The following is a 23,201-nucleotide window of genomic DNA, read 5'->3' as shown; positions in this document are numbered from 1 at the left end:
TGGTGGTGCTTGGGGCCATATGGGATGCCAAGGATCAAACCTGGGTAGGCTACATGCAAGGCAAATACCCTCCTCACTGTGCTATTTCAGAACTTAATTTTCATTGATTTTTTTTTCAAATTTATTACAATTTCCAAATTCAAAGTCTCTAACTAACCCCCCAGACACTATACTTACTATTACTATTGTGCTGTTTATTTATTGTCAGCACTCAGAGGTTACTCCTGGCTCTGTACCCAGGAATCACTTCTGGCCAGTTCAGGGGACCATATGGGATGCCAGAGATCAAACCTGGGTCAACTTTGTGCTAAGCAAATGCCCTACCTGCTCTACTGTCGTTCTGGTGTAATGTATTAGGCCAGAACATTGTCTAGATGTCTAGATACTGTGGTCTTATTTAACATCCATGATACTCATTTAAAAAATGAGTATTTTTCTAAAGAAGTTTATCTTTTTATTGCATTTTGCTTCTAATTGGAAAATATGCAATTTAAAAGAGACATCTTTACACTTTAAATACTACATATCTGGCCCAAGAGCCAGAGTCTGTCATTTCTTGCTGATTGAGGCCTTGTATGTGGTCTTTAGCTACCAAAAGAGTTGGTTAGTGCTGTGGCTGGCTTTTGTCTTGAGTTGGCCTTTTCTAAGTTCTACCCCAGCAGCTAAATATTAAGAGAATCAACTTCTCTACACAATTCTAAATTTTAAGTATAAAGTTTTTTGAGCTCTTTTTACTAGACAATTCTGGAAGTATGCCATGAACTGAGGAGGGCAGTTTGGAATCTTGCCCTTCTAACATTTCTCTTGGCAGACACGCCCTTTCCTGCTTTAAGCTGTTTGTCCTTTGGATGGAAAGACTATGAGATTTTTTTCTATTTTGCTCCATGAGCAGTAGAAGAACTCGCATATTCTTTGGGCAATATTTGTAGAAGGTGATATTCTGGTCAATTCTTGCAATAAGTTGGCATTGCCACCTGAGACCCTGACGGAGCTTCAGGATACCATGTCTGTCTGATGTGGTCTCTGTTTATGGTGAAGATAGAGAAATGATCCTAATGGGAAGATGCAGAAAAAATGGCACATTGCAACAGGGATGTAAATATAGTTAACAGTAAAATATTGGTAGGGCTGGAGCAACAGTGTTGCAGGCAGGATTATAAAATAAAATGAAAAATTAAAAACATTGTCAAATTTAGGGGCCAATGTGGTATCACAGAGAAGTCATTTACCTTATTTGAATTGAACCTGGTTTGGTTTATGGTACCACATATGATTCCTGAATATTATTGCCAAGATCAGCCCCAGAGCACCACCAGGTGTGGTTCCAGTTCTCAAAAAAGAAATTTGGTGAGTTTAATTAAGCTACCAAGTATAAACTTACATACAAGAGAACTAAGCCAAATACAGTGCACAGTGATGTGTTTTGCAGTAAAATAAGCTATATTGTTATTCAGAGTGAATCAGGAGCTATGCCAATTGTCTATCAAACATTTATCCCTAATTTAGTTGAAGAGATAAAAAATAGCATATATCTAGTGTTTTAATTTGGAAATTTAGTTTGAAATATGAGCGTCTTTTGGTCTTACAGATAATGCATGTGAAATATATCAAATAATTGCTTTTTTAACTTAGGGGAGGACTATGAAGAACTCTGAGGAACATAGTTCCTTGCTGGTATGACTGTATTTGGTAATTAAATCAGGGTGGCCTACAGAGATATTTTCTAGGTGTATTTAACCAGGCAGAATCAACTGTTAGTATGTCAATTGGGAGACTATGGGGAATGAAGATACTGGGCCAGCTCTTTATCCATAAGCTGGAAGACCATGTAAGATGAACATTGTCTGAATTCCCTTTGACAGTGATTCTTTTGGGGAGGGTGCTGACAGTTACCTGTGAAAGCACTCTCCCAGTAATAACGAATATGGGTTTAGAATCAAATTGACATGAATATAACACCAGACCCTATGGTTGCCTGCTTGAGAAGATTAAGTCATTTTCTTAGTCTTTAAATGAAGATAATATTTTATGCCTCATTGTGATTTTAAGGAATTAAGGTGATTATGTGTGTTATATTTGTGGGTAGATGGAAATTACTACCCATAAGACACTATGATAGTAGTTGCATCTCTAATGTTTACCAATGTCCCTGCATAGTATTCTTTGTAAAGTGTCTATCATGTAGTAGGTGCTTACTAAAATTTTGTTAGTAAATATATATATATATATATTTTTAAATATGGTACGCTTCACGAATTTGCGTGTCATCCTTGCACAGGGGCCATGCTAATCTTCTCTGTATCGTTCCAATTTTAGTATATGTGCTGCCGAAGCAAGCACATAGTAAATATTAAGTTATTTAGTTTGCTCTGTTTAGGATTGATTAGCACAATAATGATTGAGATACAATATTTTGAGGGAGTAGTGTATATCTGCCACTCTCCTTTTTAACCCAAATCTTAGCTTTTGGGGCTCGTGTTAAAGTCAGTCCTAACCACAGCAAAATAAACACTTTAACATTACTAATACATTTTTATAAATTCACACGGTCACAATTACTTTGCTGTTGTGTCACTTATTGAGTGCAGACAGCCCTCAGTATATAAGTGAATCTCAGTTCCTCAAATTGGAAACACATCAGCAATGTTTTCGTGGTCCAGTAGATGGCAGTGCTTTCTCATTTAAGTAAGAAGTCATAGTATCTAAATGAAAAGGATCATTTTTTTTTTTAAATGAATGATAGGATTAGAATTGAATGCAGAGCAATTGCTACATTGATGGGAACAGAACTAAATAAAAAACTTAATAAATCACTGTATTTTGTTAGTTTTGTTTAGGTTCCATACCCAACCTTACTGAGTAGGGGTAATAAATACTCTTATTCATAGCCTGTACTTAAGGATTTCTCCTTAAGGGGGAACAAGTATTGTCAGGGATCAGACTTGGGATTTCTGCGTGCAAGTTTGCATTCAGCCTTTTGGTCACAATCAAACATAACTCCAGTAAAACATCACTATATATTTTGGCATGTACATTTCTTATGTATTTTTGTTTGTTTGCTTACAGCAGGTAAAGCAAACTCCTTACCCACTGTGCTTTTGCTCCAGCCCCTATTCTTGATATTTAAATCTTTATACCCAAATAAAACATACCCTATATTACTCATCATAGATTTTTTTTTTGTTCTGATATTAAAATCTTGGGGGGGGGGCCACACTCGGCAGTGCTCAGGTTACTCCTGGCTCAGGAATCACTCCTGGCAGGGGACCATGTTGGATGCTGGGGATCAAACCTGGTCAGCCATGTGCAAGACAAACGCCCTACCTGCTGTGTTATTGCTTCAGCCTTGATATTAAAACCTTTAATCAAAGAAAGTAATTTAGTTAGCAGAATATTGTACTAATATGTAAATATGCTTGTAGGATACGTACATAGCTAAATATAAAAATAAGGTAATTGGCATCTTATAATTATTGATAGCTGTAAAGTATCACAAGCACCACTAGTTCAAACTTACTTTTTTTGTTTTTGAGCCACACCTGGCGGCGCTCAGGGGTTACTCCTGGCTCTACGCACAGATATCATTACTGGCAGACTCCGGGGACCATATGGGTTTCTGGGGATCAAACCTGGGTCTGTTGCTTGCAAGGCAAATGCCCTACTGATGTGCTATCACTCCGGCCAACTTACAACTTTTTTTTTTCCACTTTTTTCCCCCCCTTAAATCAGGAGATCAGGATAGAGCACAGACACAGTCTTCATACCCGGTGGTTCTTGGGTTACTCTTGGCTCTGTGCTCAGAAATTGCTCCTGACAGGCTCAGGGGACCATATGGGATGCCAGGGATCAAACCTGGGTCCATCCTGGGTCAGCCGCATGCAAGGCAATACCACTGTGTTAATACTCTAGCCCCTGGTCCAAACTTCTTAAGCATCTTTTCTATTTAAATATTGGGTAGTTACGTTCTTCTCTTCTTTGGAAGGGTAAGAGGGAGAGGATGCAGTCTGAGTGATTTTGAGTAATGTTACACTGCAGCTTTTGTTACTATGATTATGGTTGTTTGTCAATACTCTTTTGTTGTTGTTGTTGTTGTTTTTGGACCACACCTGGTGACGCTCGGGTTAGTCCTGGCTTATGCACTCAGAAATCACTCCTGGTTTGGGGGACCACATGGGACACTGGGGAATGTCAGGTAGCTAACATTTTAAATGATTGTAGAAATAAAGGTATACATAAAAATAAGATTAATTATGAGGATGATTTTACATATTCAGAAATAGGGAGCTAATTTCTCCATCATTGAAAACATTTCTTAGAACACAGCAATTACAGTCAAAGCTAATAAAAGCTATTTTGATTTGCATTAAAGATCAACTAGTTAATTATAAGTACAGCTGAATTCCACATTGGCTTTGTTTCTATTAGCCTTTCTGTCTCTGTCTCTCTTTCTCTGTCTCTCTCTTCTCTCTCCTCTTTCCTCTCTCATCTCTCCTCCTCCTCTCTCTCCCCCTCAGGGTGGAAAAGAACTTTCACATTCCTTGATTAAATTTCACATATGCCACTAATTACAGTGTAGCTGAAATTTTCTGCTTAATTTGACCCCCCTTCCAAAAAGTTTGATTAGCTTTTCTACCTTATGTAAAACAGTCTACTTTATATAGGGAGAGAATGACTGGTTGAAGTTCAATGGCTATCATTTCATTTTATTTTCCTAAAAATTAGATTTATTTATTTTAGGATTATAGATATGTTCATAAAACAATTATTTCTGACATCCAATATTTCAACACCGATCCCACTACTAGAGTAACATTCCCTCAAGTCTAGTCATCAGTTTCGAAACCTCCCTGAAGCCTTCCTCCCAGCAGATATGAATAATTTACTTAATATTGCTTGGTACAACTAAATGGTAATGAAATTTTATGGTAAAATGCATTAGAGAAAATTTGTGAAAATTTGTGAAAATTGTTCTATCTCACAATGGGATTGTTATGTCATTGTTTGAAGGTCTACTAAGCTGTTTACTGATAATTGTTGGTTTTGCTTATTTAGCTTATGTGACCTCTAATAATCTCACATTTAATTGGTGTATTACTATTGAACAGTCATTATTAAAATTATAGAATGTCATGAGGTTACATGGTCTATGACTTTGAGGATATGGGGAAGTGGTCTGATGAGCTCATTAGGGCAATTGAGGTGGTTCTTGGGGAGCCGCTGAAGGCCCCCAGTGTGATCAGCTGTTAAACCATATATCCTCGAGTTTCAGCTGCTAGTTGTGTGTCTCCTTTGAGAGTTAGATGAATCTATGGCATTGACCCCTTATTCATACATGGTGGAAGGCTCTGAATTGTGGGCATGGCTGCTGGCACTAATATATAGAGTCACTGGGGGAATAGGTGGAGAGGAGATGGCTTGACCTGACTATCGATGCCAGTCACAAAACTGTCATATACCTTAAGAGTATATTTCTTTTGGTGTTTGGGCTACATCTGGCAGTACTCAGGAGTTACTTCTGGCTCTACAATCAGAAATCATTTCTGGTAGTCTTGGGGGACCATATGGGATGCCAGGATTTGAACCATAGTCCTGCATGCAAGGCAAATAACCTACTTCCATGCTATCTCTCCGCCGCGCTCCCCCCTTTAAAGATTAGGTTTTTCTTTCAGTGAAATAGAATTGGGTGATTAATTTCACAAATGTAGCCATATAACTTTTTCACCCTAAGTACATAGGCATGCTGAGATGAAAGATTTAGAGGCAGAAGCAAGCCTCAGATTTAGTTTGAGAGGCTGAATCAATTCCCCATTTTATATTGTTGAAGGCATGAAACTGTTGGTAAATATGAAATTAAAATTTAAATCCCATCTTTTCCTGGTACTATCTTGAACCAATCAGTTAATCTCTCTTAATTTTTTTTTTTCTTTTGTGTGTGGTTTTTGGGTCACACCCGGCAGTGCTCAGGGGTTATTCCTGGCTCCAGGCTCAGAAATTGCTCCTGGCAGGCACGGGGGACCATATGGGGTGCCGGGATTCGAACCGATGACCTCCTGCATGAAAGGCAAATGCCTTACCTCCATGCTATCTCTCCGGCCCCTAATTTTGGTTTTTTATTTCAAAAGTGAGGACATTGAATTAATTATACAACACTGGGGGGGGTATATTAGACTAATCTGTCTCAATGGCTTTGTTTCCTGGGTGGAGAAATTGACATTTAGGGAGCTGCTTGATCTATTGAACTTGATATCACAAGTTAGTTTTATCTTACTTTCGTACTCTTTCCTCCTTAATTAGCCACTCAATTCTTTTGTTTGTTTTTGTTTTTTTTTGGCCACACCCATTTGATGCTCAGGGGTTACTCCTGGGGAAGCGCTCAGAAATTGCCCCTGGCTTGGGGGGACCATATGGGACTCCCCTTCCTTGGCTAGCACTTGCAAGGCAGACTCTTATCTCTAGCGGCACCTCTCCGGCCCCAGCCACTCAATTCTTAGAACAATTTATGCGGCAGGTAGATCAGTAATATTAGTATTTATTTATATTACTAGCAGGAATTCAGTTAAGTATCTACTTAGGAAATAAATCACTGACCAACACATTAAAGATAGGTTAGTAGCAGAACCAGGATCATAACATGCCCCTCTTTCTAGATATGCCCTTCCTTTTCCTCCCTCCCTCCCTCCCTCCCTCCCTCCCTCCCTCCCTGGCTCTGCACTCAGAAATTGTTCCTGGCTGGCTTGGGGACCATATGGGATGCCCAGGATTGAACCAAACTCCCTATCACTGTGCTACTGCTCTGGCCCCTGCCCTTTCCTTTTTTTCTGTATTTTGTTTTTGGCCACACCCATTGGTGCTTGGGGGTTACTCTTGGCTCTGCAATCAGGAATCACTCCTGGTGAGCTCAGGGGACCATAGGAGATGCTGGGGATTGAATCCAGATAAGCTATGTGCAAGTGCCCTACCCTCTATCTCTCTGGTCCCCAAGATATGTCCTTTCTTTTTTTTTTTTTTAGTTATTGGGTCACACCCAGCGGTGCTCAGGGGTTACTCCTGGCTGTCTGCTCAGAAATAGCTCCTGGCAGGCATGGGGGACCATATGGGACACCGGGATTCGAACCAACCACCTTTGGTCCTGGATTGGCTGCTTGCAAGGCAAACGCCGCTGTGCTATCTCTCCGGGCCCATATGTCCTTTCTTGATCATACTATGTTACCTATTAAAGAGTGATAGCTAGATGGTTATTATCCTTTAATTCCCTTCCCTTCCTTTCCTGTTTTATAAGAAAATAAAAAATTTAAAGGCATAGAACTCCATTGCTTCAAAATCATTGTGAAACTGGAAAAAGCTTATGTTACCAGAAACAATCTCAAGTTGAGTATTATCCAAGTTTTACAGTATACTGCCACCTCAGGAACAGATTATTTAACTCATCCAAATTACCTATTATACCAATTAAATAAAGTCAAAATAATTCAATATAATTAACCTTCAGTTTATGAGACATTATAATTTCCTGAGATCAAAGAAAACAAAAAAATTAAATGATACTACTTAAGTGCCATAGATTGTTAGTTCCTTATTATTATTCCCTTTCTACAACATTAATAAAGAAAATATTTTATAACAAACTTTTATATTGCACTGAGTCATGAAGTTTGGTCAATTATTAGTAAATGCTGCAATGCCATATTCAAATGATATGACCACTTTATTTCCTCAGTGTACTTCTTTTTCAAGACTTACATAACTGTATCCATCAGTGAAAGTTTTAACATTTATACACAACTTAGCACCTACACTAACATGCTTTGGACAAAGTAATGTTGATGGATCTTCAAACTTTTCATTTGAGAGAACTTACATAAGATAAAAATAAAATAATAATTTAGAAGTCCTAAGTCTCCAAAGGAAATTTTCAAATGCCTGTATAGAAATGGTTATAAGCACAGAGATTTTTAGGAAGCATCTTCCATGCCCACACCTGTTGTAATTTCTGAAACAGTTTTTCCTTCCATCTGTTTTCCCTTACCTGAAGTTTTGGCATAGATAAGATGATGTTTTATTTTTGTTTTTGAGCCACACCTGTTGATGCTCAGGGGTTACTCCTGGCTTTGCGATCAGAAATTGCTCCTGGCTTGGTGGGATCATATGAGATGCTGAGGGATGGAACTGCAGTCCCTGGAGGCTAGCGCTTGCCTTACCTCTAGCGCCACTGCTCTGGCCCCAAGATGGATATCTTGTTTTACTTCCTTGATGTCCTCAATTTTCTGTAGATCTTTATTTTTCTTAGCCTGCTATTTTTGCTTGATCTCTTTGACCTCTTCATTGCATCAAAATTTTTATTCTATTGCTCTCCCTGCTACTTGATAGATTCATTTCTCGATAGGTTTTTTAAATTCAAATGAATTTCTTCATAGATCTTTCAAATTTAAATAAATTATTCACTGTAAGCTCTTTACCAGTATTGCAAGTCTTTATGTTGTTATGACATTTGGATTTATCTGAACACCTCAGTCATTTTAGATGAATATCGTGCTGTCACGGATAGGGTAGATGGGCCCTGAACAGAAGTAGCTCTTCTCAGTCTTCATGTTTTACTACTTGAGCCCAGCTCTTCCAACCTTAATCAGTATTAAACTTTGTTTAATTTGAGCTGGTACTAATTTACACCAGAATATGAGAAAACTCACTCTTGGTTTCCATTTACTGAGTACATACTAATATCAGACACTAATGATAAAAAACCAACTGTTTTACTTATTTCATTTATGTATAACTTCATGAAGTAATTATTATCCTCATTTTATGAAATATCTCAGAAGATAGCATTCAGCTATTGACCGAAGTTTTCATAGCTAATAAGTTAGTAGATCTGTGATTCAAACCTCTCTGACTCTGACTTATTACAAAGGTATCACTATTTTTCTTTTTGTTTTTGGGTCACACCTGACTATGCTCTGGGATCTTTCCTGGTTGAAGAACCTGGGTCATCTGCATGAAAGGCAAGCACTTTATTTGCTGTACTATAACTCCGACCAATATAACTATTTCTTTTTTTTTTTTTTTTTTTTTTTAGTTTTTGGGTCACACCCGGTGTTGCTCAGGGGTGACTCATGGCTGTCTGCTCAGAAATAGCTCCTGGCAGGCACGGGGGACCATATGGGACACCGGGATTTGAACCAACCACCTTTGGTCCTGGATCGGCTGCTTGCAAGGCAAATGCCGTTGTGCTATCTCTCCGGGCCCCAATATAACTATTTCTTAACATTTGATACAGAGTGATAGAATACGGGGCCGGAGAGATAGCTCAGTGGTAGGGTGTTTCCTGAGCGCCGCTGTGTATGACCCCCCCCAAAAACAAAAAACAAACAAACAAAAAGAATGATAGAATACCAAGTTTTTTCACATTTAACCAAAGGTGTCCAAATGTGTGTTATGAGAATCAATTGATAACACACAGGACAGGTGCGTTCAGTGGTATTAAGTGTATTATTATGAGCGGCATTATAGTGCCCATCGGCAGTTTATCCACTGAAGTCCACAAAAATTCCTTGCTCTACTCTCTGTGGCTTCCTGCTGAGACTTCCCCTCCCCTTTTTCTTTTGGATCAAATTAACTCCTGGCAGATTCCTGGAAAATCTTCTTATACTGTAATTCATATTTATAAATCCTGCTGCTGCAGTGTGGTCCCATTCTCTCTCTTCATTGAAGCCAGAGAGTAATCTGGGAAAATGCCATGTTTCCTGTTATGAATCTGGAGGCTCTTGTCTTTTTAGCACGCTCGCTTTTTCAGTATTTTAATATTGGAAAATTTTAAGCCAAGCATGATTCTTATAGATGTTTGAGATTCTTGAAAAGAATACATAGCTCCAGAAGCATCCTCACTAGAGAATTCTGGGAGTTGAATTTTGGCTTTGTTAAAAATTAGAAAACTCGATTTTATTTTTTTCTCAGATTTGACTACTTCCCACCATCATATTTAATCTATATTTAATCTAAACTATTCTTCTGTAAAGTGAAATCCTTCCCTTAAGAGAATATTTTCTAGGAAATTGGTGGTGGGAATGTTGCACTGGTGAAGGGGGGTGTTCTTTACATGACTGTAATCATACAACTATAATCATGTTCGTAATCACGGTGTTTAAATAAAGATAAAAAAAGAATATCTTTACTTATTTTTAATATCAATTTTCTTTTTTCTTTTTCATTCTCTCTTAAGTATAGTAATTTGCATGTTTTCTTCTTTTCTTCTTTAAGGGCTGAGGTAGTATCTTATTCATTTTTATAGTTCCAGATTTTCACATAAACTTAGTAAATATTTTTCCATGGATACATGAAATCTATTAGGAACCATATACATGGTTCTCATCTCTACTTAATTCTAAAAAAATTCTCAAAGAGTCTGCTCTGAGCGGGGTCACTATCATCCTTTATGCCTTTGATATTTAGTGTGCTTTATTGCTGTGATTGTCTATATGAGGGTAGCTTAAAACGATGGTGTTAGGGCTAGGGATGCTAAGCTCACTAGGTAAGCTCACTGGTAAGGCAAATGCCTTATCGCTGTGCTATCGCTCTGGCCCCCATATTGTTTATTTTATCAAATTAAATAGTAGAAAGAGAAGCTAGAGCTTTAGCATCATGGGTAGGGCATTCATTTGTCTTTGCATGTGTGTGACCTGGGTTCAATCCTGAGCATCCCCATATGATCCCCTAAGCCTAAGCTTACCAGGAGTGATTTGAGTCCAGAGGTAGGAGTAACCTTTCAGCACCTTCAGGTGTGGGACCAACTCAAATAGAAAGAATATTTGTAAAGCTTGTCTTTTTTTTTTTTGATCTGGGAGGACACCCCTGGCAATAGGGGGCTGCTCCTCACTTGTTACTTGGGAGTGGCTGCTGTTAGGGAATGTCACAGAGTCGAGATTGCATTCAAGGTGAATGGAAGGGGAAGGAGTTTTTTTTGAGGAGATCAAGAGTTCAGGTCACCTTGGCAACTCTCAGCCTCGAATAAAAGATCCACCCTGATTTTATACATTCCAATAAGCAAGCAAGCAAGAAGTAAGCATTCTTACACAAACTTAAGTACAGTCAAAACCGTTAAAGAACAAGGCACTCTTACACCAAGTAAGTTGCAGTTGAAGCTGATTGGGTGGCTTCTAGGAGCAAAAAGTATTTTGTGTTTATCTAGCTGTAGCTGCTATGATCAGGTGACATGGGCACCTTTGTGCCCAGTTTTTCCTCAGTTTCCCTCACACTGACTGGCAGTGCATGGGATTAAACTCTGGCCTTCCACACGTGAAACTTGCCCCCCAACCCTTCCAGCCATCTCCCAGGCCCATGTTTCCAGATTTTTGCTTGTTTTGTTTATTTGTTTGTGTTTGAGGGGTGGGTCTCAGGACACTCAGTGACTGCCTTCTCTGAATCACTGTCTATAACAGACTCAGCCTGGAGGACAGAGAGGGGAAGGGAGCACCCTGAAAAAGCAGTTCTAGGGTGCATCCCAAGGCTCTCTCCTCACTTTATTATTTTATTATTTTAAATTTTATTTAAACATGGAGGTTTACAAAATTGTACATAATACCCTTGTTTCAGGCATGCAGTGTTTCAGTACCACAGTCTACAGCTGTGTGAACTTCCCTCTACCATTGTCCCCAGTTTCCCATCTACCCCTCAAGCAAGTTTACTCAGCTGTTTGTTGCTAGTTAAGTTGTCAGTGTTATTTATTTTAATTTTTAAAATTTTGTTTGTTTATGGTTTTGGGCCACACCTGTTGATGCTCAGGGATCACTCTTGGCTATGTGCTTAGCCGACTTATTTTTCATCAGATTTGGTGTGCACCTACTGGGCGATTAGTATTGTGGAATTTGGATGTGTTATGGCCATATATGTGGAGGCATGCTCCAGGAGCTCTAAAATCTGCAGAATTGAGCTATTAAGTTTCAGAGGCTTGCATATCTTCTGAGATAGATATTAAGCGGGGCTATTGTTTATATGGCAGTGGCTATGGGGTGTGAAGTTGGGATATATTACTTGGTTGTCATCAGTAGTATGTTACAATTATAATTTTCTCTCTCTCCTTTTTTTTTCTCCCGTTTTTTGGGCCATACCCGGTGCTACTCAGGGGTTACTCTGGGGCTCTTTGCTCAGATATTGCTCCTGGCAGGCACTGCCCTCTCCCTCTCTCTCCTCTCCTCTCCTTCCCTTCCTTCTTCCTTTTTTTTTTTTTTTTTGGGCCACACCCGGTGACACTCAGGGGTTACTCCTGGCTTGGGGGACCATACCGGATGCTGGGGGATCGAACTGCGGTCCATCCTAGGTTAGCGTGTGCGAGGCATGCACCCTACTGCTTGTGCCACTGCTCCTCTATCAAGCTTCTTCCTTCATCCCCAAAGAACCTGACTGCAAGGTACAGGCAAACTTTGTTTAATCAATCTAGGATGTTGGCCAATTTAAGAACCTGGGCTAGGTTGAGACAGAAATTTCAGCCAGAGAGTGAACATCTGTGCCGGTAACAGCTGAGAAACAATATTAAGACTTAAAAGTTTCAAGTAAGAAACACTTGCTGCCCTGTTCAATTCTTAGAACCTCTATGGTCCTTAAACCTTACTAGAAGTGATGCCCTAGCTCAGAGCCAGGAGCAAGCCCTGAGCATTGACAAGTGTTCCTCAGAAATTTAAAAAAAAAAAAGAGGTGGGCCCGAGAGATAGCACAGCAGTAGGGCATTTGTTTACCTTGCCTGCAGCCAATCCTGGACAGACAGTGGTTCAAATCCCCGGCATCCTTTATGGTTCCCTGTGACTGCCAGGAGCAACTTCTGAATGCAGAGCCAGGAGTAACCCCTGAGTGCTGCGGGGTGTGATCCCCCCCCCCCAAAAAAAAGGTAAAAAAAATATCATAAGATAAATAAAGAACTCAAAGCCTCATTTCAGTCATATCTGGCTCTTGGTAACCTAAGATTTCCAACTCACTGCAATGAAATGAAACTCTGATTTTGGTGGATGCTAATAAATATATTCTCAGTGCATATATAGAGGTATGAATAAAGGAGATAAAAGTTAATAACAGGAGCTGGAATTATAGTTTTCTTATTTAAATAGATTTTTTTTTTTTGGTTTTTCTGGCCACACCCATTTGATGCTCAGGGGTTACTCCTGGCTAAGCGCTCAGAAATTGCCCCTGGCTTGGGCGGACCATATGGGAGGGGGGTCAAACTGAGGTTCCTTGGCTAGGGCTTGCAAGGCAGGCACCTTACCTCTAGCACCACCTTGGAGGCCCCAGTTTTTTTTTTTTTTTAAATGCTATTTGCATTAAACTGCCAGTCTGGTTGTCTGAGAATTACCAGGATGAACCCCATTGAGCATTCTCAGTTTTGTTTGTTTGTTTGTTTGTTTGTTTTTAAGAATAGCATATATCACTGTCAGCTTTTTTGGCTGCATCTTGGCAGCACTGGTGTCACTCAGGGGTTATTCCTGGCTCTGCGCTCAGAAATGATCTATTCTTGTCAGGCTCAGCAGACCATATGGGATGCCAGGAATCAAACCTGGATTGGCCCTGTGTAAGGCATATCCCCTACCTGTGGTGCTATTATTCCTGCCCCACTGTCTGCTTTTTTATGGGATGCTTTCAGTGGAGTCCTTAAACTGTTCCCCCAGACTGCTAATGTAGTTTTTGTCTTCTCATCAATGCTTCCTTTGTTTTACACACACACACACACACACACACACACACACACACACACACACACACACACACACACACACACACACACACACACACACACACACACTGTGCCTTTGTCTTCTCATCAATGCTTGGTGTCTGGGTAATCAGATTCCTTTGTTTTACACACATACACACACTGTGTCAGATTGCTTTAATAGTCAGATACCCATACACCACGAATCCAAACACACACACACACACACACACACACACACACACACACACACACACTGTGTCAGATTGCTATAATAGTCAGATATCTATCTATCTATCTATCTATCTATCTATCTATCTATCTATCTATCTATCTATCTATCTATCTATCTATCTATCCAGATACCCATACACCACGAATCCAAAATTTAGTTCTATGAGTTCTATTCTTCTCAAAAATTTTTTCCAGTTGTTTTCCTTATTTTAGAATAAAATAAGGAATAAAATAAAAAAATAAATAGTAAAAATAAATAATAAAATGAAATCTCTTTGATTCACCTTTTGGAACGTTTCTAAATGACAACTACTAATATTTACGTATTTCCTGGTTCTTAAAACTAATCAGTTATATCTTTGTAAAATGTTTACCATGTCTTTTTATTTCAGTTCCTTATAGTTATTAATGCTTAAAGTCATGTGATAATCCAATTTTTGATTTCTAAGGATCTCTGCATAACAATTTCCATTTCAGTTTTAGTTTCGGTACCATTTCCATAAGATAGTAATCAATTCCATTAGCCCAGTTTTGATGTCCTTATATACTTCCATGGCACCCTCCTTTTCATTTTTTTTTTATCAGGGAACATCATCCTGTTATAGTTATATAACTCTTTTATATCTGTTATATCTCTCTTTTATAACAGACACTAAATTGCATAAGACCAGGTATTGTGTTTTCTTCATTAATTTATTCATGATGTTCAGCATTTTGTCTGGCATAGAGTAGTAATTCAATAAATACTGTGTGAAGGATTGAAGCTTTTGATGCTTCATTAAAAATTCTATTGGGATATATTACTTGACTGTCATCAGTAGTATGATATAATTCTAGTTCTCTTATTTAGGTATTTTTATTTTGGGGGTGGCACACCTGATAGCGTTTAGGGGTTATTCCTGGCTCTGCACTCAGAAATTACTCCTGGTAGACTTGGGGGACTGTCTCAAATGTCGAGGATTGAACTGAGTCCAGCTGCATGCAGGGCCCTACTCCTCTGCAATCGGTCTGGCCTCGAAATAGGTTTTTTGTTTGTTTAGCTTTTTGGGCTATACCCAGCAGCGCTCAGGGGTTAATCCTAGTACTGTGCTCAGAAATTGCTCCTGACAGGCTCGGGGGATCATATGGGATGCTGGGAATTGAACCTAGGTCTGTCTTGGGTCAGCGCAAACCCCTACCAGTGTGCTATTTCTCTGTGTCCCGCCCCCCGGTAGTTTTTTTTTTAATGCATAAATGCATGCTATTTGCAAATTAATGTACTTGAAATCAGTGTTTCTCAAATGGGCAACACTTCCCCTTGTGGTAGGTGTGGTGCTGGAATGGTAGTGCTGCATGCTATTGGCTTTTTCTATCAATTCACTTAAAAGAAGTAGATTTATTGGTGGTGGTGGTGGTGGTGGGGTTGTGGGGCTCTGGAGTGTTTTTTTCTTCTCCCTGAAAAGGGAGGTGGTAAATGAGTGTGGGAATCTCTGCTAAGTAGAACTGTTCATATTTCTCCCAGACACTTTTACTTTCATTATTCATTTTTATATTCAGGTTTCAGTTATTATATACATTTGGTTGCTTTCATACACTTGCTTCAGTCAGCCACTATACTCGTTTTGTCTTTCTTTGCAATCATTTATACTAGTGGCTACTTTTCTATCTCCATTGATTGATGTAATCCCAGCATAGACTAGTACACATATTTTATACACCACCCTTCATAGGCTAGAGCAGAGCTTCTTAAATATTTTTTACTCAAGCTTATTTTCACCCAAAGAATTTTAATGCCATCTTTTATATATATATATATATATATATATATATAAGGTATTTAAATGAAACTTTTCTGATGCTAAATAATGAAGAAAATAAATTTTAAAATAAAATTTTAAGATTTTTCCTAGTTCACACATTTGGTTATGTGACCCCATATGGGGTTATAATCCAGTTTAAGGAGGTGAAGGCTAGATGACTACAATAGTTTTGAAGTCTCAACTATGGAGTCTCAGCTCTTTCTCTCTATTCTGTCTTATAGTACCATTGCCTGTTTGATTTTCCTAAAGCATATTTATTTTTCTTCATTGCTTAATTTATTGTGTAGAGTAACTTTTCATTTTTGACTAGATGTGATCAAATCTGCACTGATTTACTTAAATGCAGGCAGTGGTCTAATACTTTTGTTTCTTTCTTTCCTTTGCTCTTTACCACTCTCCTTTACCCTTTGTACTTTTTCCATGGTCTCATTAGTATGTGTGGAGTTTCAGAATAGCTTTTTAAGTGGTATTTTGGCATCCTGCCTTCTCCAGTTCATCATCTATGTCATAATCAGAGTATGATTCCCTAAATACAGTTCTCATCATTACCCTGCACTGTCCAAAACCTTTCATGAATTCTTATTGCCCATAGGTTGTCTTCACCTTTTTAGCAAGGCATTCATGGCTTTTTGTATTCTGGCTCTCCCAATCTGCTTTATCAGCCCTGTATATCTCCCACTGTTTCACTTTTCCAGGGCACGCAGTAAATTCCATGTCTCTGAAGCTAACCAAATCGGACCACTTCTTAATTTTTTCCAAATGTTTCCAAATGCAGCTTGTGTTTTCCCATTGTCTCTTGCTTTGGCTAAAGGTGTTTAATCTGTACTGGACTATCTTTCACTGCCATTTCACTTTTATGTTCTGCTTGTTCTGTTCCCAATACTGCCTCCCCTGCAGCCGGCCTTTGATTTTTCTGCTTCTACTAATTGAAGTCTTTACCATATCCCTTTTAATTTTATGGCACTATTTCCTTTGTATTTTCATTTGATTGCAATTGCCCAGTACCCATGTATATAATGAAGTATTAGCAAGCACTAAATGAGTTTATGTATAATTCAGTACTTGCCTAATTCTCAGTTATCCTATCAATTGTATTATTTCATTGTAACCTGTAACTTTAATAAAGTTAAAGACAGTTTTGTGACTCAAAATTGTATCTAAAACAGCTCAAAATGTGCAGTAGTTTTCTTTTTTCAAGTGTCTTATTCAGTAATCTAGTACAGGATCAAGCAAACTAATCCAGCACGTTTTTGTATGGCTGGAATTAAGAATAAGTTTTATATAATTAAGAAAATTTAAGGAGAAAACAAAAGACTTTAGTGGAGACAATACTTATAAGATCTAAAATATTTGATACCTGACCACTGCTTAGGAAACTTTGAACAGTAGCTTAGAAATACACCTGATAATCTACCTGGAACAACTGGTGCTCATTGAGTCTGTGAAGTTATCCTTTTCCTTGAACAGTTTAATAGGCGTCGAGCAGACTAGTGATTATTCCTTTCCTTGAAAAAGAATCATTAGGCTTGACTTCAGAAGACTTTTGAGTGACATGTAAATCTCCTCTGGGCTCTTTGGCACTTGGCAGTATCTCACACAGATAACCAGATACAAATGAGCCGTTTCTTTCCATTATGATCCTTCATCACAGGCCTGTCAGGCTTGCACATCTGGTGAAGTTAGTTGTCATTCTGAACAAGGCTCTTAGCATATTTCAAGAATGTTAATTGCTAAGTGGCAGCTGAAGCAAAAGGGCTTACTGACTTCTTTAAGTTACCTTAAATGTTCATGGACCTAGAATTTTAAAACTGGAAAAGGTTTTAGAGATCGTCAAGTATGGCTTGGTCATTAAGAACGTGGGCTGTGGAGCCAGACTGTGTGACTCTTCTTCTTAATCCTCTCTGTCTCAATTTTCTCACCTTTAAAGTGGGGATAATAATAGTAGCTGCTTCACAAAGCTGTGTGAATATTGAATATTTTAGCACAATATTAATATTTAAAATTGTGTCATCACAGAAATTAACCCTGTCTGGTATATTGTAAATGCCATCAAGGTCACTCTTGTATATCTCTATTATTTTGCTGTTTTTATTAGCATATTCTCATTTTATTTAAAAATTATTAAAAGAAAAAATGTTTTGCCACCCCAGTAATTCCCTGGATCCTTCACAGTTTTTTGTTTTTTTTTTTTGTGTGTCAACCAATCTAGAGTATCAATGCTTTGACTGGTGGTGCCATGCTATTCAGGTGAAGCATTGCTTAAGGTCACTAGGGAAACTCTGGTGGTGCTTGGAGGCCCTCCAGGGTTACTCTTGTCACTGCTTGGGGGCCAAATGTTGCTGGGGTTTGAGATAAAATACATGCAATATAAAATTAGCTATTTTTAATAATTAAGTGGCATTGGGTATATTGCCAATGTTATAATATTAGTGTTATCATGAAAATTATTGTACCATTTCCATGAACTGTACAATACTTTATCATCCAAAATGAAAACCTATATTCATTAAACAGTCTCTCTCCATTTTGGCTTCTTCAGCCTCTTACCAAAATCCTATTTGTGAGAGTTTTATATAAAATGGAATCAATACAATACATAGCCTTTTTTTGTCTGAGTTCTTTTCCTTAACATTTTTTTGGGGGTCATTTCCAGCAGTGTTCAGGGGTTACTCCTAGCTCTGCATTAAGAGTCACTCTTAGTAATACATGGGGGATAATATGGGGTGCTGGGATTTGAATTCAAATCAACCACGTGCCAGGCAAATACATTACCTGCAAATATACTCTCATTCCAGTGCCAGCATGTTTTAAGATGCATCCATAAGTTGCTTGCTGATACTTTATTTTATTTTATTTTATTTTATTTTATTTTATTTTTGAGCCACACTGGGCAGTGCTGAGGGGTTATACATGGCTTATGCTGAGGAATTACTTCGGGAGGTGCTGGGCAGGGGGTTGGTAGGGGGGACTATCTGGGATGCTCGGGATCAAACCTGGTTTGGTTGAATGCAAGGCAAATACCCTACAACTCTGGCCCCAACCAACACTTTATTTCTTTTATTATTTATTTATTTATTTATTTATTTATTTATTTATTTATTTATTTATTTATTTATTTATTTATTTATTATTTTTTGTTTTTGGGCCACACCCAGTGACATTCAGGGGTTACTTCTGGCTATGCGCCCAGAAGTTGCTCCTGGCATGGGGGATCATATGGGATGCCGGGGGATAGAACAGTGGTCCGTCCTAGGCTAGCGCTGGCAAGGCAGACTCCTTACCTCTAGCGCTACCATGCCAGCCCCTATTCTTTTAATGACTAATATTCCATTGTGTGACTATAGCACGTGTTTATCTTTTTTATTGGATGGATATTTTTGGCTATTATGTGCTGCTATTCATAATAGGAACATATATATACCGTATTTGCCAGTGTATAAGACGACCCTTCAACCCATGAAAAACTTCCTAAAAGTTGGGAGTCATATTATATGCTGGTATACGGCATGCTGAAACTTGTTCCAGCTTCAGGGACGAGTGATCCGCACCCCTCTTACTTTTAAGAAGTAACTTACTTTTAAGACTTTCATGAAGTTTTTATGGGTTGAAGGGTCGTCTTATATGTGGGCAAATATGGTACGTAAATTCTTTTTTGTGTATGTACTTTCACTGTTTTTTGTATATGCCTTGGAGTGGGGTTACTTCATCTTATAATTCTGTTTTTAATTTTCTCAGGAGTTGTCTATTTTTTTTCCCACAGCAGTTACCATCATACATTTCTTATGACAGTATATGAGCATTCTAATTTTTCACATTCTTGTCAACACGTCTATTAGAACTTTTCCTTGCAAGGATTTTTATGATTACTGATTCTACTCCTATTTGTGTTATGACCTTGTTAAATTAACACTTGTTTGTTGGAGAACAGGATGCTGGATTATAGTAATTTGAATATTTTCCTTTGTCAGTATGCTTAGAGTTTCCAATTTGTTGATCTTTTCAAAGAATTATTTTTCTTTAGTAATTTCTTTAAGCACCATGGCTACAGAAATGTTCGTAGTTGGGTTTCAGTCATCGAATACACACCACCCTTAATCAGTGTAAGTTTCTCACCACCAATGGACCCCATTTATTTACCCCACCACCTGTCTTTAGGACAGGCATTCTTCTGCTCTCTCACTATCATTGTCATGGTAGCTGTCAATGTAAATAGTGCTCCAACTGCACTCACTGCTCTTTGTGGTAAGTTTTATATCATGGGCTGGTCCTTTCAGTCCTCATCTCTATTGTTTCTGGATATTATTACTACACTGTCTTTTATTTTTCTTATATTCCACAGATAAGTGAGGCTATTGCATGTTTGTCTATTCCTCTCCTTTTGACTCATTTCACTTGCATAGTCTCCATATCCATTCCATGTACAGGCAAATTTCATGACTTCATTTTCCTAACAGCTGCATAGTATTCCATTATATAGATGTCCACAGTTTCTTTAGCCACTCACTTAACCACTCTGTTGTAGGACACATTTGATCTCAGGCACTTGGGATTCCAGATTCTGGCTATTGTAAATAGAGCTACAATGAACATAGGCGTGCAGAGGGCTTTTTTTTTTTTTTTTTTTTTTTTTTTTATTGTGTTTTGTGTTCCTAGGGTTTATCCCCAGGAGTGGTATTGCTAGATGATATAGAAGCTCAATTTCCAGGTTTTTTTTTTTTTTGAGGAATATTCATATTATTTTCCAGAAAGGCTGGACTAAACAGCATTCCCACCAGCCATGAGTGAGAGTTCCTTTCTCCCTACAGCCATGCCAGCAGTGGTTGTTCTTGTTGTTTGTGATGTATGCCAGTCTCTGTAATGTGAAATGATATCTCGTTGTTATGATTTGCATCTATATCCCTGATGATTAGTAATGTGGAACATTTTTCATTTGCCTTTTAGCCATCTGTATTTCTTTTTTGAGGAAATGTCTGTTCATTTCTTCTCCCCATTTTTGGATGGGGTTAGATGTTTTGTTTCTTGTGAAATTCTGTCAGTACTTTGTATATCTTAGATATTGGACCCTTACCAGATAAATATTGTTTGAATTGTTTCTCCCAATATTCTTTGATCTCCTTATATACAAATAATGATAGAGAAGAAATAGACATTAAAAAAATAATCCCATTCACAATAGTACCACAGAAACTCAAATATCTTGGACTCAACTAAAGAGACAAAGGGGATCTCTTCTACTCTTTTTACCTCTTTTATTCTTTTTTCCCAGAGTATTGAATGATTTGCCTTGTGGATTATTTGTGTTTTGACCCTTTGGTTGTTTATGAGTATTCTTTACTTTGTGTTTGTAAATTTTTCTAAATTCATTTCTATACAAAGAAAACTACAAAACATTGCTTCAAGAAATAAAAGAGTGAGCTGGAGAGATAGCATGGAGATAGGGCGTTTGCCTTGTATGCAGAAGGATGGTGGTTCAAATCCCGTAATTACATATGGTCCCCGAGCCTGCCAGGAGCGATTTCTGAGCATAGAGCCAGGAGTAACCCCTAAACACTGCCGGGTGTGACTCAAAAACAAAAAAACAAAAGAAAAAAAAACAAAAACAAAAGAGGACACAAGGAAACATACCCCTGTTCATGGATTGGTAGGATTAACATCATTAAAATGGCAGTACTCCCTAAAGCAATGTGCAGATTTAATACAATCCCTCTAAGGATACCCATTGTTCAAAGAAGTGGATCAAACATTCCTGAAATTCATTTGAAAGAACAGATAACCACAAATAGCTAAAGCAATCTTTGGTAAAAAAAGAAGATGGGAGGCATCACCACTACTGCAAAGCAATAGCCATTAAAGCAGCATGGTATTGGAATAAAGATAGACCCTCAGATCAGTGGAATAGACTTGAGGTTTTAGAGAATGACCTGCAGACGTACAATCAATTAATCTTTGATAAAGTTCCAGAAAATACAAAGTGGAACTAGGAAAGCCACTTCAACAAGTGGTGTTGGAACAACTGGACAGCCACATGCAAAAAAGCTAACTCAGAACTCTCTTTTGCACCATGCATAAAGGTCAAAGACCTTTATAGCAGACCTGAAACTATAAGGTATATAGAAGAAAATGTAAGCAAATCACTCCATGACATTGAGACTAAAGGCATCTTTCAGGTGGAAACACCACTGTCTAAGCAAATGGGACTACATTAATCTGAGAACCTTCTGCACTTCAGAGGACACAGTGACTAGGACACAAAAAATTTGTTCCTTATTTCTACTTCTAAAGCCTCTCTGTAATCCACAGAGAGAGAGAGAGAGAGAGAGAGAGAGAGAGAGAGAGAGAGAGAGAGAGAGAGAGAGAGAGAGAGAGAGAGAGAGAGAGAGAGGGAGAGAGAGGGAGAGAGAGGGAGAGAGAGAAGAGAGAGAGAAGAGAAGAGAGAGAAGAGAAGAGAGAGAAGAGAAGAGAGAGAAGGGGGGGAGGGGGAGGGAGAGGGAGAGAGATATGGAGGTTCTGGTGTCCCCTAGTTTCTAGTTCCTGGATTACCTTTTTCCCTCCTAGTTTCTTTTATTTTTGTTAACCTCTTGTTATTGATTTGAGCGTGCATGTATGTGTGTGTGTGTGTGTGTGTGTGTGTGTGTGTGTGTGTGTGTGTGTATGTGTGTGGTGTCTCCTAGTTCCTGGTGCACAGGAGGGAAAATTTGGGTGAAGAAGATCTAACTACAGCAAGGCATGTGCTCTGCTCCTTTGAGCTATTCCCTGACTCGTTTTTTTTTTTTCAAATATAGATTTTTATAGATTTAAATTTCTTTGTGAACACTACTTCATTCCAACCCCCCCCTTTTGCATCCCTTATATTTTAAACTTTTGTAGTCTCAGTATTGAATTATTAACCTTGTGGAATATTTGTATTTTGACTCTTTGGTTGTTTAGGAATATTTTCTAGTTTGTGAGTTTTTCTAAATTCATTTCTGTTATTGATTTTTAGTTTCATTCCTTTGTGATCAGAGAAGGTACTTTGTATGTAGGCATGTATTGAGGTTAGTTTTGCTGATGAACATATGACCTAATTTGGAGAACGTTTCTTTTCTGTATAGCACAGTTAGCATCTTAAACTAGTTCAAATTGATTCAAACTTTGTTTTAGTTCAGCACACAATTTTTCTTTTATATGGTTTCATTTTCCCACTCTTAATGTTATGTTATGTTTTATATTTTATATTATTTTATATTTAATGTTATATGTTCTCATGATTTGTAGTTTTATGATTTTACACCCATTAAAATAGATTTGTGATGGGCTGGAGCAGTCAGTGTACAGTGGGTAGGGCACTTGCCTTTCATGTAGCTGATCCAGATTTGATCCTTGGTATCTCATGGTTTCCTGAGCACTGCTGGGAGTGATTCTTGAGTGCAAAACAAGGAGTGAACCCTGAGCACTGCTACGAATGGCTCTAAAAACAAAACAAAAAAAATATATTTGTG

General features: G+C 38.2%; 1 protein-coding gene and 1 non-coding gene across 2 annotated transcripts in view; one reads left to right on the top strand and one right to left on the bottom strand.

Moving 5' to 3' along the window:
* UVRAG (UV radiation resistance associated) overlaps window positions 1–23,201 on the top strand; it is a 328,462-nt gene that overhangs the window by 73,226 nt on the left and 232,035 nt on the right. The gene's annotated exons all lie outside the window — the stretch shown is intronic.
* On the bottom strand, window positions 2,234–2,340 carry LOC126019677 (U6 spliceosomal RNA). Its single transcript, XR_007499307.1, has one exon. It is a non-coding gene; the product is annotated as a U6 spliceosomal RNA (small nuclear RNA).

This window comes from Suncus etruscus, chromosome 9 (assembly GCF_024139225.1).
Source record: "Suncus etruscus isolate mSunEtr1 chromosome 9, mSunEtr1.pri.cur, whole genome shotgun sequence".
In the NCBI taxonomy this organism is placed as follows: domain Eukaryota; kingdom Metazoa; phylum Chordata; class Mammalia; order Eulipotyphla; family Soricidae; genus Suncus; species Suncus etruscus.
This window is presented reverse-complemented; position numbering and strand designations above follow the sequence as displayed.